At 38.4% G+C, this 17,999-nt stretch overlaps 1 pseudogene; it reads right to left on the bottom strand.

The window, feature by feature from the left end:
- Positions 1-1,957: 1,957 nt before the first annotated feature.
- On the bottom strand, positions 1,958-6,935 carry LOC149217212 (uncharacterized; annotated as a pseudogene).
- Between the last annotated feature and the right edge of the window lie 11,064 nt (positions 6,936-17,999).

Below are 17,999 nucleotides of genomic sequence, written 5' to 3'. Positions count from 1 at the left end.
ACCTCGATATTTTGATTTCCCTATATTTTTCTATTTTCAGCAACCTCGATATTTTGATTTCGCTTTATGATCAGGGTTGGAATTTATGCCCCAAAACCATATAAGTCACGGATTTTTAAATTTATACAACAATGGCCCATAGGAGGTGACAAGTCGCAGATGTTAACACGTATCGGAGAAATGGATATCAGAACTTTTAACAATCTAAATAATATAAAACTTGCGATGTAAAGAAGTTATGATGAGGAGCTAATGCAATATCAACATTAAAACATTGTTTATATGCTCATCGAATCCGAAGGGACATTAGTAAATCAAAGATTTAAGATATATGGGTTTTACAATTGTTACCATTTACAAGTTTCGATATACAGGCAGACATGATATTCCAATCAGACCATCATTAATACACATATCGGGTCCGACATATTCTATTTAATCTTTTGTTGATCACACACTTGACTTCTTAACTTCTTGCAGAAAAGAAAATAACAGACCTCATCACTTCTTAGTGTGACTTTTCAACTTCTTACAGAAAAGAAAATAATAGACCTCATCACTTCTTACACAAAACAAAGAGAATAAAATTTTAGTGGTAGTCAAATTAGTGGATACGTAACACTCGAATCCAGAACTCAATTAGGTAACATTTTGTCAAAGATACAGAAAAGGGAGGTCGAAAGAGTGACATATGAAAACTTTAATGTGCCAACCAAAGGAAATTTTCCTTCAGGTTTGCTCGTTGAAAGTCGAAAGCTAAAGCTAAATAGTGACATCTAATGGGACCCAAATTAGAGAAGAAAATCCAACATCGTACATCATGAAAGACTGGTGCAATCAACATGTTATATTTTTACAGAATCTTGATTACTTTTTGTGCATCTCCTAGAGAAGCTAACAAATCTCATATAAAAATGTCTTGCTAAAGTAGAAAGTATAATAATCAGAATGATGTTTAAGATTTTGTTTTGACAAAAATCTTCAATTTTATAAAACTTGCAGTGTATTTTATGGACAATAATACATAGGATTGTTTTGCAAATCTTAATTTTATAAATTGCAGTTTGAGATCATCATCTTTGAAGTTATTTTCCTCTTTGGCTTGCAATGCCTAACCATAAGAGAAACCACTCCATTCCAATTTGAAGAGTGAATTTGACACTTTCTCTATGGAGGTCCCGTATAAAAGAAAATATTAGACATCATCATTACTAGAACATAGGCATCAGATCCTATGTTATAGGACAACTGGAGACAAATAACCACTTTTATACAACTATTTTTTTTAAATATGCCTAGTCCAAATCAAAATCAAGGAATTCAGAAAACAAGTCTGATATTTTTTACACAGTATTTTTAGACATTTCCAATAAAAACTGCGATCCAAATTGAAACAACCATGCTTGGACACTGCTTTGTTGAATCTCCCATGCCAATCAAGACACTTCCATATGGCCGTATGTCAAAACCCACCCACATTCATTCTTCCTGGTCATTGGGATTTATTCTCAAGGAGAGGAACTAACTACACTGCACAAACTACTCCATAACCTGAAGGAAACATCAAACTCACAAAACTTTTGAGAAATGGCAACCCTGCTTAGCAAACATATACACCCTCAAGAAATTTGAAAAATGTGGGCAACACAGTTATTTGTTGATGTGGACATTTATGTCAACGTTACCAATTTTCTTCCATATAGGATTAGCTGTGAGTAAACAAAGAGTTATATGTCTCAGATATTGTACACTGCTTGAAAGAGTTCAACATCCCACCCAACATAATCATCCAAAGTTTCTGCATTCAACGTATAAACATTTACCAGCCCTGAGACACAACCTATGAAGGTTTATTATCTGCATGTTAACTCATGAGGCTCCTGGAGGCAGCTTGAAAGGCCTTGAAAGTCATATTTGGAAAAAAAAACAGTGTTAATGTCTCAATAGAACACTAGAATTACAAACTGATTTTTGTTAAACTGAGTATAGAAGAATGTCCGACTTCTACTCTCCAAATGATGTTATCACCCTTTCCTTGAGGTTTCTCCAATGCAGTCACCTTATTGTGGTTGCTCCCAGCCATGGATTTGCCTCTTTCTTGAGGCAACTCAAAGGCTTCACTGACAGAACCACACATTATGTCTACTGGAGGGATAAAGCAATCCAAGGATAATATAGGCACATTGAATAAAACTTCCTCTATAATCCAAGCCTCTTCCATCCGAGTTTCGTTGTGGCTCATTGTTGTTTCTCTGAATCTGAAGAGAGTGACAACAGAGTGGCCAGAATGAGTTATCATCATTCCCTCTACAGGTCTATAATCATCAAGCAATGAGTTTATTATTGTCTCCCAATAAACATCATCAACTCCAGTAGATTGAATTTGTGTGAGATAAGAATCTTCCATATGGACAAGAAGCCTAGTTCTCTAGCTAAAATAGCCAAAGAGAACATGTCTGATAATCTCAGCAGGGCCATCAATTCTAGCCTTTAAGGTTGATGGATCTGCACAAAGCTTAAGAACAAAGCAGTCTTCCCCATTTATTTGCTTCTCTCCAATGCATCTAGCATCAGAAAACATGGTTGCAGTGGTTACAGATCCAAGCCCTGAACCAAACACAAGATTTCAGGACTTGAACACTGCAGAATTTATTAATTCAAATAAGAACTGAAGAATAAATATTACTTCTAAATTCAGAAAAATGTGGATTCTGTACTTTATCAAGAAATAAGTATGAATGTAGGCTTTGGTAATTTCGTGATGAAACAATGAAAAAATTGAACACTAAGAAAACTAAAATTTTCCAATACGTAGTGGGCAATTTCGCTACAAATATTAAACACATATTCAAGATATCGTACACAACTTCTAAATTCAGTAAAATGTGGATTCTGTGCTTTATCAAGAAATAAGTATGAATGTAGGCTTTGGTAATTGGGTGATGAAACACTGATAAAATTGAACACTAAGAAAACTAAAATTTGGCAATAGGTAGTGTGCAATTTCGCTACAAATATCAAACACATATTCAAGATATCCTACACATCTAGGACATATTAAGCACATGATCCATCAGGTTCTATTTTGTTCAAGTTGCAAAAATAATCATTCCTACCAAAAGACCAACAAGAAACAGGTTTTAGCACCTACCTAAGAGTCGTCAAAAATTAAAGAAATAGATCATAACCTAAAATCAAATATGGCCTGAGTGAAAAAACTGAATCTATTAAAAGGAGGAAAATTGAAAGAAATTCCATAACCCCCCTGAAATGTACTTGAAGTAAAGTAAGATTTAGACGTGTGCCTCTGGCCAGTGCAAACACCAATAAATTGAAAAAAAACACACACAAAACACCAATAAATTGAAGAAATATATATATATATATATATTATAATTCAAAGTAAAGAAAAGATAGGCCTAGTATTTGGACATGAAGAGCCCTACACAAAGGCCTAACAGGTCCTTTTGTGGCATGAGCACCAAGCCACGACGTGTGTCTCCAAACTAGCTTCCCATTGCTCCCTACATGCACTTTGCTGCCTCCAACTGCAAGCTCCACATACCACATATCAGGCATCATCTACCATAATACAAGCCACCAGTCTCTACTTCTCTAGAGCAATTACGATTCTTTGTTTCTTTTGTAGTTGTTTCATATTCAGATGCCAACATCTTCACCTTTCCCATAGCATATGCATTCTGGATTGAGCTTTGATACCAAGCACCTCCAGAGGCTGCTATATATTGTTGCAAGATATATTGGGCAGATGAGGTTTCCTGCATAAATAATAATGGTTTTCAACAAAATCGTTCAATCAAACTTCAGAGAGAAAGGAGAAACGAAACATCAAACTCATGTCCCTGGACATTAAATCACATGTTTCCAGATTATATCTCTCCACATTTATCACAATCCAAAGAAATAATATGTGAAATCTCAAACTCATAGACATTTAACAAAATCACTTCTTTCCCCAACTAGATATCAAACCCTCCTACATAATTTTTTGAAACAATACCAAGGGTAAAGGGTGAGTAATGTTTAGGTCCCAGCCCTGGGCAGCATGTTAGATTTGGCATATCGATCCATTTGCAGGAGCACAACCAGCTAACCCCTTTGGATTTCAACCTTACTTGTAGCTGCAAACCTCTCACCATGAGTAGACGGGTGCCTATTATGCATGGAATTAGGGCGAGCCCTGTGATTCACCTCAAAATAAAATCAAATCCGGGTGCCTCAACATTAACTCCTTGTTTATGAAAACCTATTTTATTGTCTTATACTTCTACTTTAATCTATCTTCATAAATTATTACCATCATTCTCCACTACAAACCTCAACCCATAGCATGTTTGATCAAGATAATAAGTGCCAAACAAATTTTCAAGCTACCAAATGGGCTAATTTACACGATGTTCTAGAGTAGAGAGGGAGGTTGCAAATACAGTAAACGTGAAAACGACTTGGGCAAAGGGAATGAAAAAAAGCATAGGATTTCTTACAATGGGAGTGTCTTTAATACTCAGATGAGGAAGAGGATCACCACTGATAGGCACAGGGGCTAAAGGAGCACCCAAAACACTGAGAAGCAGGCGAAGATCTGAACGCTTGTAGCCAGACAGAGAAGGCGGGACATTATAACTAGATTACGTGGCGGCCGATGAATCTATCTAAAGTGTTGTGAGGCAAAGCCTCACCATAAAAATCCATCGACTTAATTAAAAGGAAGGAATAAAATTAATTATTTATAAGCCTTCAACTTAATTAAAAGGAAGGAATAAAATTAATTATTTATATAAGAGAAATAGGTTAAGTTCTTAATTGATTATAAAAATTAGGTTAAGCACTTAATTGATTATAAAAATTATTTATTCATGTAATTGCGTTTATTTTCTTAAGAGCTCATCTTTTTCAGATATAAGGAAAAATATTGATGATCTAAGACCTAGAGGTACCTCACAAGAGTGAAAGCTTCCCCCTTTACTTACCACCATACATGTGGTATCATTTTCAAGTAATAACATTGAGGAGTCATTTTGTATTAGCAAATAGCAATTAGTGATGCTTGTCCCCACTACTAGTTTGAAAACTAAGTTATGATAGATGTAGCTCACAGGAGTGAAAGATTCCCCTTTTACTCACTACCATACATGTGGTATCTTTTTCAAGTAATAATATTGAGGAGTCATTTTGTATTAGCGAATATCAATTATTTATGGTTGTCCCACTACTAGTTTGACATAATGATTTTTTTAATAAACTTTTTTATAAAAAAACAAATGAATCATCAAATTTAATTCAGAACATCGAAAAATAATAATTTTATTTTTTCATACAAAGAAAAGGAACCGAGAGTGAACCAAAATATATTCCTCCACTTAAAAGGAAAAAAAAGAAGAATACTAAAAAATTTAGAAATCTTTAAGAGATATAATGGCATTTAGTGAGGAACAAGATACATTGATTTTCTTTTAATATTAATATAGGCAATGAAATTGTAAAACACTCAAGATTGTAATCAAAATGGGATATTACTTTTAATGAGGAACAATATTCATTAATTTTCTTCTAATTTAGTAAAGCCAATGAAATTGTAAAATCTTTAAGATCTCGTCAAGGGTGTGCTAAAATGAATCTAATATCATGAAATTTTCTTAGGAAGCCTTAGTTTAGTATTTTTTTATGATTTATCAAGATTCTAAATTGTGGTTGGGTATCTCATAAAGAAAAAACTTACTCTTGTGGGTGAAATTTAATGATTACATTGTAGATCTAAAGTGCAAATTCTACTCCTACAAGCTCAATAAACCAACAACACATTATATTTGAATGAAAGAAACTTGTTGATTAAGCTTTGTTGTCAAACTATAGCATTTTTTAAGATTGATCTCTCACATTAGTTGTACACTTATGTGCAAGAGTGGTGTGAAATGGATTACCTTCATCTTAATATCCTTATCTATTTTACTGATTTGGTTAGAAGCACATCCTCTTCCTTATTTTCTCCAAATTCTCCTCCATCAAGTGCATATACATTTATTAGGATTTAGAAGAGGTGTCAGTGTTTTCTTTTTGTATATACTTTTATTTATAATTTATCAGTAATTACATATCCACAATCCTCTGTTCCAAATGGACCTTGTGCATTCAAATTTGACATGCCCTGCCCAAGAGGGAAACAAAGGTTCAACAATAGAGAAGTGAGCTCCATGACAAAGAGACTTTAACCATGAGACTGCCCAAATGGGGAAACCATGCTATATAATCCACCAAATTGTAATCCCAAAAGAATTCGATAAAGGCCTATAGAAATTAACAACATATGAAATGGATAAACAAAAAGGTAGATAATACCACTACTGATCCATTATGGGGCAACTTCGTTGGGGGCATCCTCCAAGAGAGAGATGTGAGTTTCCTTGGAAAAGCCAAGAGATTATTTGGAAGAACCAAGAGAAGAAACCTATAGAATACCCCCATGTTATTTTACCAACAAAGTGATCAACATGGTGTTGAAACAATTCTTCTCTCTAGAAAATCCATGCATTTCATCAAGCGTTATTGTGCCTCTGCATTGTTGATGGATTGGGTCACCATAGTCTTGGTGTGCAAGTAAATTTTTTTTTTGGAGCTTGGTATCACAAGAACCAAAAGAAATTATTAAACCTAGGTTTTCTATATAGACTTCCACCTCACTATCGAGTTGTTCACAATGCATGAGCTAAAAAAGATCTTTGGTATGACACTCTAGTTTTCTAGTTCCCTAATTATGTGGGTTTGTATAAGTTATATAAAACTTCATGATAAATTTGGTTGCATCTGATTCAACCCTGATAGATTGAGTGGGCATTTCCTTACTTCTACAACCCTTGTTACCCATCCTCCACAACCTTCAAGATAGGTTGCGAAAAGGGTGATACAGGGGATGGCATATTGAATAGGGTGGCAAATCAAGGGGTTGAGAGTGATGGTCATAAATGCAAATGGGGTTGACTAGGATGGTGCAGGTGGTTATAACCCCATGAAGAGTAGTGGAGGGAGGAGAGGATAATGCTAGTGTAGGAGTGGTAGTGTACATGCCCATGTGAGGTCCCTTAAGAATTGAGGATCGAGACCAAATGAATGAGGCCAAGGGGGTTTATTACCCTGAGCCACAACTACAATGGTGAAGGACTGAAATGACATCTTCATGACATGTCTACTTCGAGAAGAAATCACAATATAGCAAGGAGAATGTGAAGGTACAAAGTGGGAGTGGTTTCCATAACATGCAACATTATAAATCCTGTTGAGGGGAATCGCGACATGATGTTCACCACCCACCACCATGAAAACATGTCGCCTTTTAATCATGTGAAAGATGAGTGGAAATCCCACATGGGGGGAAGAGGTGCAAATTTTATAGGTGTTGTATATTGACAATAAAAACATACTCCCAGTTTATAAATCACCTTCAATGATTTGCATATTCAAGTACCTTTAGGCCTCCAACAACAAAGCTTTACCAATGGATCCACTCGAGTTGGATGAGGTATCATGTGGTGTATATATTACCTAAATGATTCTTTATTGTTTATTTTTTCTATATTGTTGAATATCAATAAGCTTTTCAAGAGGGTGCTTGGTTTTTGGGGAAGAGCATGTATTTTTCTTGCCTCATGGTTACTAGGTTTTGATCTTCACACTATATACATTACCAAGATGTCTATTTGGTTTTCCTTCGAAATTTGGCTCTACATTTTGACATTTATATAAGATTTGGAAGATATCAACAATACTTTGCATGTATACATAAACATTGATTTTTGGTGGATAAGGTTGGATATATGTACATAAGTCTAGATATCTATTGAAATTGATATCAACAAAGGTTTGCTAGCTAAAATAATAGTAGACAGTCAATTTTATATGGACTTGGGATCTTCATTATGAGAATATAAATTTTTAATATTCAATTTGGCAATAAATAGGACATCCATAGGATTCTTATCCCCAATAATAAGCTCACTCCAAAGGAACACAAGATAAAAACATGAATCAAATTATTGGTTATCATGTAAGCAACTATATTCAAATAAAGTAGACTATTAACCCGAAAAAAATAGCCAGCATTAAGTTAAAAAAAGTATAATGATGCCTATCCAAAAATGTCTATTCATAAATCAAATATTTCCTTGAAATATAAAGATGAAATAAAACTACTAGGCCTTCTCCCCGGAAGAAGTAGTAAATAAAGCACCACTAAGAAAAATGAAGAAAATTTATGAATTTTGAAACTCTAATTTTGATAATAAACTTGTACTTTATTTGTATTCTAGAAATCAGAATATAGTTAATCATGGAGATATTTTTTATTTTTTAAGATGTTATAGGTTTAAACCCAAAGGAAAAAATATATCATTGAATAGTATTTTTTGGGAAGATAAAATAAATTCTTATTGAATATGTTTCATTAAATTAATAAGTAGAGTGGGAAAATTAAAAGGGAAATTTCCATTCAATCTCTAATCACAAATGATGATTTTTCCATTGGAACAAAAGATGAAGGTTGACCCACTTAAGTTTGGGTAATAAAAGTGTGTTATTTATTTTGTTTTTTTGCCTACCTGTTTTCATTGAGGACATGGTGACGCAACACAATAACCAACTAGATACAAAGTTGTATAAATTGAATAAACACCATTAGAAATAATCAAACGAATTGTATAAATTGAATAAACACCATTAAAAATAATAAAACGAATTGGTGACAACAGCTGGGATTTTAGGTAAAAGGACGATCAAGATAATGAATGACCTGAGCGTTCTGGAATGCGATCAGGGGTTAGGAGATCAAACCCTAACGGCGCCGTCGGCTCTGTACAGCAGGCGCATCAGGCAAGCAAACACAGTGCTGCAGTGTGACAGAGCTGCAGGATCTTAGCCAGGGCAATGGAAAAGCCCCAGGGGGGGGCGTCAGAGCCCTCCCCCACACATCGCCCATCTGAATCGACAGTCATCTTTGGCTCAGTGAGTCAGGAAATTTTGAACAGAGGGAAACAGCAGTACACGGAGGACAATGAGAAGGATCACCAGACAAATGAGGACAGTCACGAACCAGAAGGAAATGATATTCCGGATCAAAGACAAAAAGTCTTCTCTTCCACATGTCGACCTGTCGCCAAGGAAAAGCCGAGAATAGAGTTGCCAGGAGAAATAATAGATGAAAGAATAGAGTATATGACAGAGCATGCCCTCATAGGGAAATTCATTGGTTTCTGGCCGACCGAACGGGCCTTATATGGGTGGATAGCGGCAAAGTGGAAACCCAAAGGGGACGTTACCCTTCAGTTGGGGCCAAAGGGTTTCTTCACTGCTATCTTTGTATGTCTAGAGGACAAATATAGAATCCTGGAAGGAGGGCCTTACTTCTTCAATGCAGCAGGACTGTATCTCAGGGATTGGATCCCTAGATTCAACCCAGACAAAGAAGATCTGAATCGCGCCCCGGTCTGGATCCGACTCTATTCCCTGCCGGATGAATACTGGGACGAAAGAATCCTCAAAAGCATTGGAGACAGAGTGGGAGAATACATTAAAACAGCTGAAGAAACCAAAATGCGTAAGTACATATCCTATGCACGAATTTGTGTTTTCATTCGATTGAATGAAGCTTTACCAGAATCAATCACACTCTCCCATAGAGATGAAGAATGGTCCCAGCCGCTGGATTACGAGCATGTCCCCTTCAGATGCAGAAGATGCCATGCTTTAGGACATCTCTTTAGGGACTGCCCTCTCAATGTCAATGACTTTACCCATGCACCCCCTGAAAACCAATCTCAGGATGGTTTCACCAAAGTCACCCACAGAAAACGCATGCATAAGAAGCCTCAGAATGGTCCTAAACCTAAGCCCAACCAGCCCTTCAATGCAGCATCCAAGAATAGCTTTGACGTACTCGCCCAGACCTCTGAGGACCAACCCCTCACCTCGGATCCCTTCCCCTCGCGCCCATCTTCATCATCCCATCCCCCTCCCACCGATCCGCCCACCAAATCCTCTGCCCCTACCGCTCCCTCAACCGTCCTCAGCACTAACCCTGAGCAGCCAAACAAGAATATGGAGGTGGATGGAAAGGAGGATGTCTACCAAGACTCAGAGCATCACAAGGATGAGGATGAACCAGTGCAGCAAATGGATGAGGGAACGGAAGGTATGGATCTCAACGGTCTAGATATTCAGGAGCTAGAAACAGCATGCAGGAAAAGGGCTTACGAATCTATCTCAGAGCTACAACTCGACAAGCTCGAAATGGTTATCTCCAAAGCCTTTCAGCAACACCAACTTGGGATACAACCAGGCAGTCACTGGGACAGCCACCTAAAGCCAAAAGACTTCAAGAAAAGAGGCCGGAAGACATATCTTCAGCGAACCATTGAAATTGGAAAGATCCTGGTTGATTCAGGTAGATATGCAAAGCTAACGAAGTACTACAGTCCCTCCACAAGTAGTTGATAAATGAAGCTCACATCATGGAATCTAAGAGGGCTTAATAGCCCCGGAAAATTACGGATGCTGAAGAATATGATAAAAATGGAAAAGCCTCAGATGTGCTTTCTCCAGGAAACAAAATGCAACAGTACCACCCTAGAAGAGATACTTTCCAAGGCTTGGCCAGGATGTAGATCTGTATCTGTTGATGCTATAGGGGCCTCAGGGGGGCTAGCTATAGTCTGGAATTCCCAAGCGGTTGCACTCAAAGATTTTCACGCCTCTCATCATTTCATTCAAGCAGCCTTCCACATCCTGGGTACCAACATTCATGGCAACCTAACCAACGTCTACTTTCCGCAAGACACAGGCAGCAAAATCAGGCTCCTCGACACAATCGAAGCCCTCAGCCACAACAGAAGCCACCCATTATGGATAATGGCAGGGGATTTTAATATGATTACTAAAAGTGAGGAAAAGCTGGGCGGAAGACACAGACTGGAGCCGGATGCAGCACACTTCAAAGACTTCATCCAAGCAACTTCCCTCATCGACATGCCATTCTGCAATGGAACCTTTACTTGGAGCAATCGCAGAGCTGGAAACTCCCGTATTGCCTCCAAACTGGACCGATTTCTTATTTCTGATAACTCAGTGCACCTTGGCGGCGACTTCTCAGCGGAAATTCTCGCCCACTCGGGATCGGATCATTGGCCCATAGCTCTGCAATGGAGAAGACCCGGAGATCAGACAAAAAGACCATTTCGATTCGAAAGCTTCTGGCTAACTCATCCTGCATTCAAGGACTTCGTCAAAACGACCTGGACCTCATTTGTCCCACCGGAAGGCGCTAGGATGTATCAATTTCAACAGAAATTGCGATTCCTCAAAAATCAGCTCAAAAGGTGGAATCGGGAAATCTTTGGAAATATCTTCACGGCGCAGCAAGAGCTACAACAAGAACTGAAAAATCTCCAACAAAAAATAATTACAGAGGGACATTCGGAGACCACCCTGGAGCAAGAACGACTCATCAACAGTCAAATGGAAACTAGGAGGAAACAGGAGGAAATTTATTGGAGACAAAAATCCAGGGTAAGGTGGCTGAAAGAAGGGGAGCGCAACACAAAGTTTTTCCACAGAACCACGGTGCAAAGAAGAACACACAACTCCATCCCCTTCATCCAAAAACCGACAGGGGAAAAAGTAGAATCGCATGAAGAAATTGAAGAAGCACTCCTGAGTCATTTCCAGCTTGTCCATAAGGAGCCAGCAAATGATAGGCAGCCGGCAATTGAAAAGATAATCCGTAATGTGCCTAAACTCATAACGGAGGATCACAACCAACTTCTCATGAGTCCCATTCTTCCCCAGGAGGTTGACGAAGCAATGAAGCAGCTCAAAGAGGGAAAAGCCCCAGGCCCGGACGGATTTACCTCCACTTTCTTCCATGCTTTCTGGGACCTGATCAAACAAGAGGTATGGCAAATTGTTGAGGAATCCAGAACTACAAGATGGCTCCTCCCCTCCCTCAACTCTACTTTCATCGCCCTCATCCCCAAAGAGGAGAACTCCATCACACCTGACAAGTTTAGACCCATTGCCCTATGCAATGTCATTTACAAAGTCATAACCAAAGTCATTGCCAACAGATTGAAGCCCCTGCTTCCTATGCTAATCTCGCCGGAACAGTCAGGGTATGTGGAAGGGCGTCAAATAATGGATGGCATCCTCCTCACGCATGAGATCATCCATTCCCTCAAGAACTCAAAGCAAGCAGGTATGATTCTCAAACTGGATCTCTCAAAAGCCTTTGATAAGCTTAGTTGGTCTTACATTCAGCAGATGTTAAAAGCCTTTGGATTTGACACTTTGTGGATCTGTTGGATCATGAACCTCATAACCTCCTCGCACTTTTCCATCCTGATTAATGGTATCCCTTCCCGCCCCTTCAAGCCTTCGCGTGGTATAAGGCAAGGGGATCCCTTATCCCCCTTCCTCTTTGTGCTGATGGCGGAGGGTCTTGGCAGACACATAAAGCATGCTCTCCACACGCATAAGCTCAAGGGCATCTCGATCCATCAAACCCCTGCCTCTTCTCATCAACAATTTGTTGATGACACTATGCTCTATGGCTATCCCTCTGCCCAGGAAGCAGCTCAATTCAAATCCCTCCTTAACGATTTTGCTGAGGCTTCTGGCACCCATGTCAATGCTTCCAAATCGCAGATTTTTTTCTTTCACACCCCGCCTCAAGTCAAATCTGCCATCACTCGCATTCTGGGCATCCCTGCAGCAACGCTTCCCTCCAAATATCTTGGCGCTCCCCTCACTGCCTCTGCCTTAAAACAGCCAGCTTGGAACATCCTTCTTGAAAAGCTTGACGCCCGCCTCAATCACTGGACCTTCAGATCTCTCAACCTAGCCAGCAGGGTAGTGCTTATTAAATCCGTCCTTCAATCCATGCCGCTCTATCTTTTTTCAGTTCTTGCAGCTCCTAAGTGGGTCATCAAAAGAATCAGAAACCTACAGCGCGCATTTCTCTGGGGCAGCTCAGCCACAAACCGCAAATGGGCTCTGGTTAAATGGTCCACTGCTTGCCAGCCCAAAGGCAATGGTGGCATTGGCCTACGGGATCCAGAACTCAGTAATGCTATCATGAATGCCAAGATCTGGTGGCAATGGATGACGAACCAGGAAAAGCCTTGGGTCAAAATCTGGATGGCCAAGTATGCCAACCACAGGCCTCCAGAAGAACTCATCAGGTTCACGCCCACGGAAAAAGGGTCCTCAATTTGGAATGCTGCCAAGCAGCACTATCAATTAATCCAACAGCATAGCTTCTGGGAGATCAGGAATGGGAAATTCGCAAGATTTTGGTCTGATGCATGGAATCAAATGCCCAGGCTAACCAGCACTCTCACGCCAACTCTAATTCCAACAAGACAGGAGCAGCTAAGGGAAAATATTCATCTCTTCTGGACACAGGAAGGGGAGCAGGGATACAGGACTTGGAAACAAGGTAATCAAATTCTCACTTACGCCAACAGCAGAGACGTAGAGGACCTTGAGGAAGTATTAAGGAAACGAAGAATTCGTTATCATGAGGGCCTTGACATTCTCAGATGGGGGTATAAACCCAAAGGAACCTACACCGCAGCAGAAGCCTACAAGCTGATCAGTAACCCTCCTCCTACTACTGATCCTCTATGGAGCAATCTATGGAATATAGGAGCTTGGCCCAAAATCTCCCACTTCCTCTGGCTAGTAGGGCACAGGAAAATTCTCACTTGGGACAAACTCAGACGAAGAGGCTTTCAAGGCCCTTCCCTATGTCATAACTGCTTTCAACATGAAGAAAACCTCCAGCACCTTCTAGCTTCCTGCCCTCTAGCCAACAAGATATGGGAAAAAATAAGTTTCAGATGTCAAAAAAGATGCAATGTAGATGACGACATCATCAACACTCTCAGGCTGTGGCCAAAAAGTCCTTACAACTGTGAGCTCCTCAACCACTTATGGAGAATTATCCCAGGCATAGCCCTTTGGAACATCTGGAAGGAAAGGAATAAGCGCATCTTCAAAAATGCAAGCTCCCGCTTTGAGGAAATCTGGCACAGAATTCAGGCAAATCTTCAGGAAACCATAATGCTCAGAAATTGGTCGAAGGAAGATTACCCCTCTGCTGACAATGAACGAAACATCCTCAACAATTGGCAGTTACAATTATTTCATATAGACAACAGGCAGCAATCTTCCAGAGGCACCAGTGCAGAGGATAGCTGCTGGAAACCCCCCCCCAACAACTCCTTCAAACTCAACTTTGATGGCGCGTCCAAAGGAAATCCGGGGGAGGCAGGATTTGGAGGAATCTTAAGAAACCATACAGGCACTACCTTGCAAGTCTACTTTGGATATATGGGGTGGGACACTAATAATTCGGCCGAGCTAGAGGGCCTATGGCAAGGTCTCCTATTAGCGGATCAGCTTAATCTCCAGCCCCTGATCGTGGAAGGGGATTCCCAACTGCTCATCAACATCGCTACTCACCTACAGAATGGATCCCAAGCCAGAAAAATCGCCCCAAGTTGGAGACTAGAAGCCAGGCTACAGATCATGGAGCAATTTCTCAGAAATAACAAGGCCATTTCTTTCACTCACACACGGAGAGAAGGCAATAAGATTGCAGATTTATTAGCCAATGTTGGGGTTGAAAACAACCAGATCATCTGCTCAGGATCTTTGGCCATCATTCAAAACCAACAACAAGCAAAGGATCTCATTGGCCTCATCCAGAAAGATGCAGGCCACCCGGATGCGGGTGAAAGGACTGAAAGCACGGTAAGGCCACATGGCCAGCAAGAGCTGCCACGAGCCAGCCCGTGGAGGGACGAGGCACATCATGCCGAGGGAATAAATGAGGGAGCCTCTGCTCCAGATCTTAATGAACATTAATGTTGGCAGAAGGTGAGAGAGAAGCGCATTCATGGCGCTCAGGTTCCAAGAGAGGGCTGCGGATTTTAAAGCTGGAGCAAGGATGTTACAGCGACATTCTTGGCAAGATCAGTTTCAGGTGCAGACGAGCAGGAACATTCTCTGCTCTCGGAAGACTCTGGAGATTGGGAATTCGATTCGTGAGGCGGACATTCTGGGCAGTTTCTCTGTTCATATGGCAAGAACAAGAGAAAGACAACCATGTCGAAGAGGGCCTGGTCGTGGGGCACCTTCTCGCCCTCCCGCAGTGGCAGCAGGGCATCACCACTGTTGTTGCTGCTATTGTTTTCGTAGAGTTGGAATTCCCCACCTGCAAGTCTCTCAGTTCATGGACACCTCCAACCCGAATGAGGAACCGCCAAGGCAGCCTGCGCTTCCAGCGTTCGGCACAGCAGTCTTTAAGCTGGGCAATCTTAATGCCCATGTTTCAATCCTCTTTGCCAGAGACGCAGAGGAGGACCTCGAGGGAGCAAGCAACAGAGAATTACCCTCTGCGAATCCGCTGGACAAAGTCGAAGATCAAGCAGTTGATGCAAAAGGGAAGGCGCCCATCCAAACTCAGACGCAGGAGGCGTCTTCGTCCAGAGCGGGAGCGAAAGAGGTCCAGGAAGACCCCTTCGAAGGCTTTGGGTACCCGATCGTGGAGATGGACCCGGAAGAATTGGAGCCAGAAGAATAGCACCATCATCCTCCCTCCTTTCAGGTCCTGTTTTGTAGTCTTCTGTCTTGGTCGCTTGGTTCTGTTTTGCGGTCCTCTGTCTTGGTCGCTTATTACGAATGGGTCTGGTAATCTTAATATAGGTCCTGCTCTGTTTTCAATTACGTCACCTAGTTTATTATGGAAGTCTGCTAATATACAGGGTCGCCCCTGCGTGGGTAGTGTTTTTGAGTCTCAGCCCCTGCGTGGGCAATGTCAAAGTTAAAACATTGACTTTCTGATAAGGTTTTGGGGCATCCAGCGCTCATTGCAAGCAACTGTCAGCTGCAATACCACAGTGCCTTCGCTGGCCTTGGAAAACTTGTTTCACTGCATGTAATTTCTCTCTGTATATAATATAATTTCCTAGAGTAGTCTTACTGAGAAAAAAAAAAAAAAAAACAGATGGGATTTTAGGTGAGTGACTAGTTGAGTGGTATAGACCAAAGAATCGTAGCTAAAAATGAAACAAATATCACACAGGTCACGAATAAGGGAATTGGAGTTACGCCAGTATCTTGATATCTTTCTACCTTTCAGTGTAAATGCTTCATATTGTTTGATGGTTGAATAACGTTTGGTTAGCTAATAGATGAATGGCAGTTAAATAATAAAGAAATATTTATTATATTAAATGTCAATATTATTATTTCTCCATAGAATTTTGATATTGTTTGATGGTTCAATAACATTTGGTTAGCTAATAGATGAATGGTAGCGGAATAATAACGATCTTTATTATATTAAATATTAATATTATCGTTTTTGAATTTGGAATGGTTATGTATGGTACTTTAATAATAAAGAAATGTTTATTATATTAAATGTCAATATTATTATTTCTAATTTCGAATTTGGAAAATAGGATTTTAATATTGTTGGACGGTTGAATAACGTTTGGTTAGCTGATAAATGAATGGTAGTTGAATAATAATTTTTTCCCTTATATTAACTGTTAATATTATTATTTTTAATTCGGAAAATAAGATTTTAATAGCTATAATATTGGTTTTAGAAAATGTAGATTGAATTTTGAATAATTTTAAAATTTTAAAATATAAATTTCTACTTCAAAAATATTAATATCTAAATATATTTTTGAGTTTTAATATTATATATTTAAATTTCATTTTTATTTTATTTTATTTTATATTTATTTATATATATATATATATATAATCTGTAGTTTTCTAAACATTATTTTCATATGTACATACATCTATCACCTTGATATTAAAATTAATTTACTAAATTTCACCATGATATTAAAATTAATTTATTAAATTTATTTTTTTTAATTAGTGACAGTTATGTTCATAACAATTTGTACTATATACAAATCACGTATAAGAATAATAATATTTTATAGGGTTAACATTTTATAGGGTTGATTAGACTATAATAAATTAATAATTGTTTATCTACATTTGAGATGAATAATTGTTTCTTGTTTTTAACATAAAGATAAAATGAGGCCATATATTGAAGAGTTTTTAATAATTTTTATTTATTATTGTTATTAATATTAATATTTCATTTATTTTTATAGGGTTTTCTAATCAAATATTCTTCATTTCAATTGGTAAAACAATCATTGTTGTGTAGAAAATACATTTAGGTATTTCTATTTTCTCTTAACTATTCAACTATCTTGAAGTGTTTTTCATTATTTACATACAAATTTAAAATTTTGTAAAACTTTTAAATAATTTTTGAGTTATATTTATATTTCTATTGAAAATTTTAAAATAAAAGCTTTTCAGTAAAAAAATATCTAATACTTCATATATTACACCCTCTAGCCTATCTTTTCTCAACAGCCTCCAAAATATATTTTTCCAATTCCATACAAATTTATGTAAAGGATAGTGAGAAATTTTCAACCATTCCTCACACTTGAGCTTTAAGCTCTCAAACATTCGTCACACTTTGTAAGAGGAATGTTTGAGAGCTTTAGCTCTCAAACATTCCTCACACTTTGTAAACATTGAAAAACCTAAAGCTCATTTACAAATTTAAGTTTTTACCAAGGTTTTAAAGAGTGTGGAACTTGAATTTATATTTCGATTCAAAATTCTTAGATAAAAACTTTTCAATAAATTGGTTAATCTTATGAATTGCAATTTTAATTCTAAGAAAATTAATAAATCACTTAACTTTATGAATTATAATTTTTACTGATAAATAATTTTTGTTTTAAATATAAAAATATTATCTGATTTATTTCTCAAATTCCATCACATTTAAAGAAAAAAAACCACTTCTTACATGCCAGAGAGCAAATTGGTGTATAAAACTCTCTTGTTTTTGGGACAAAGGACTTAATAAATCA

Source organism: Pinus tabuliformis, chromosome 1_1, assembly GCF_031772625.1.
Source record: "Pinus tabuliformis cultivar Carrire ecotype Pingquan chromosome 1_1, CPIR1, whole genome shotgun sequence".
NCBI lineage: Eukaryota > Viridiplantae > Streptophyta > Pinopsida > Pinales > Pinaceae > Pinus > Pinus tabuliformis.
This window is presented reverse-complemented; position numbering and strand designations above follow the sequence as displayed.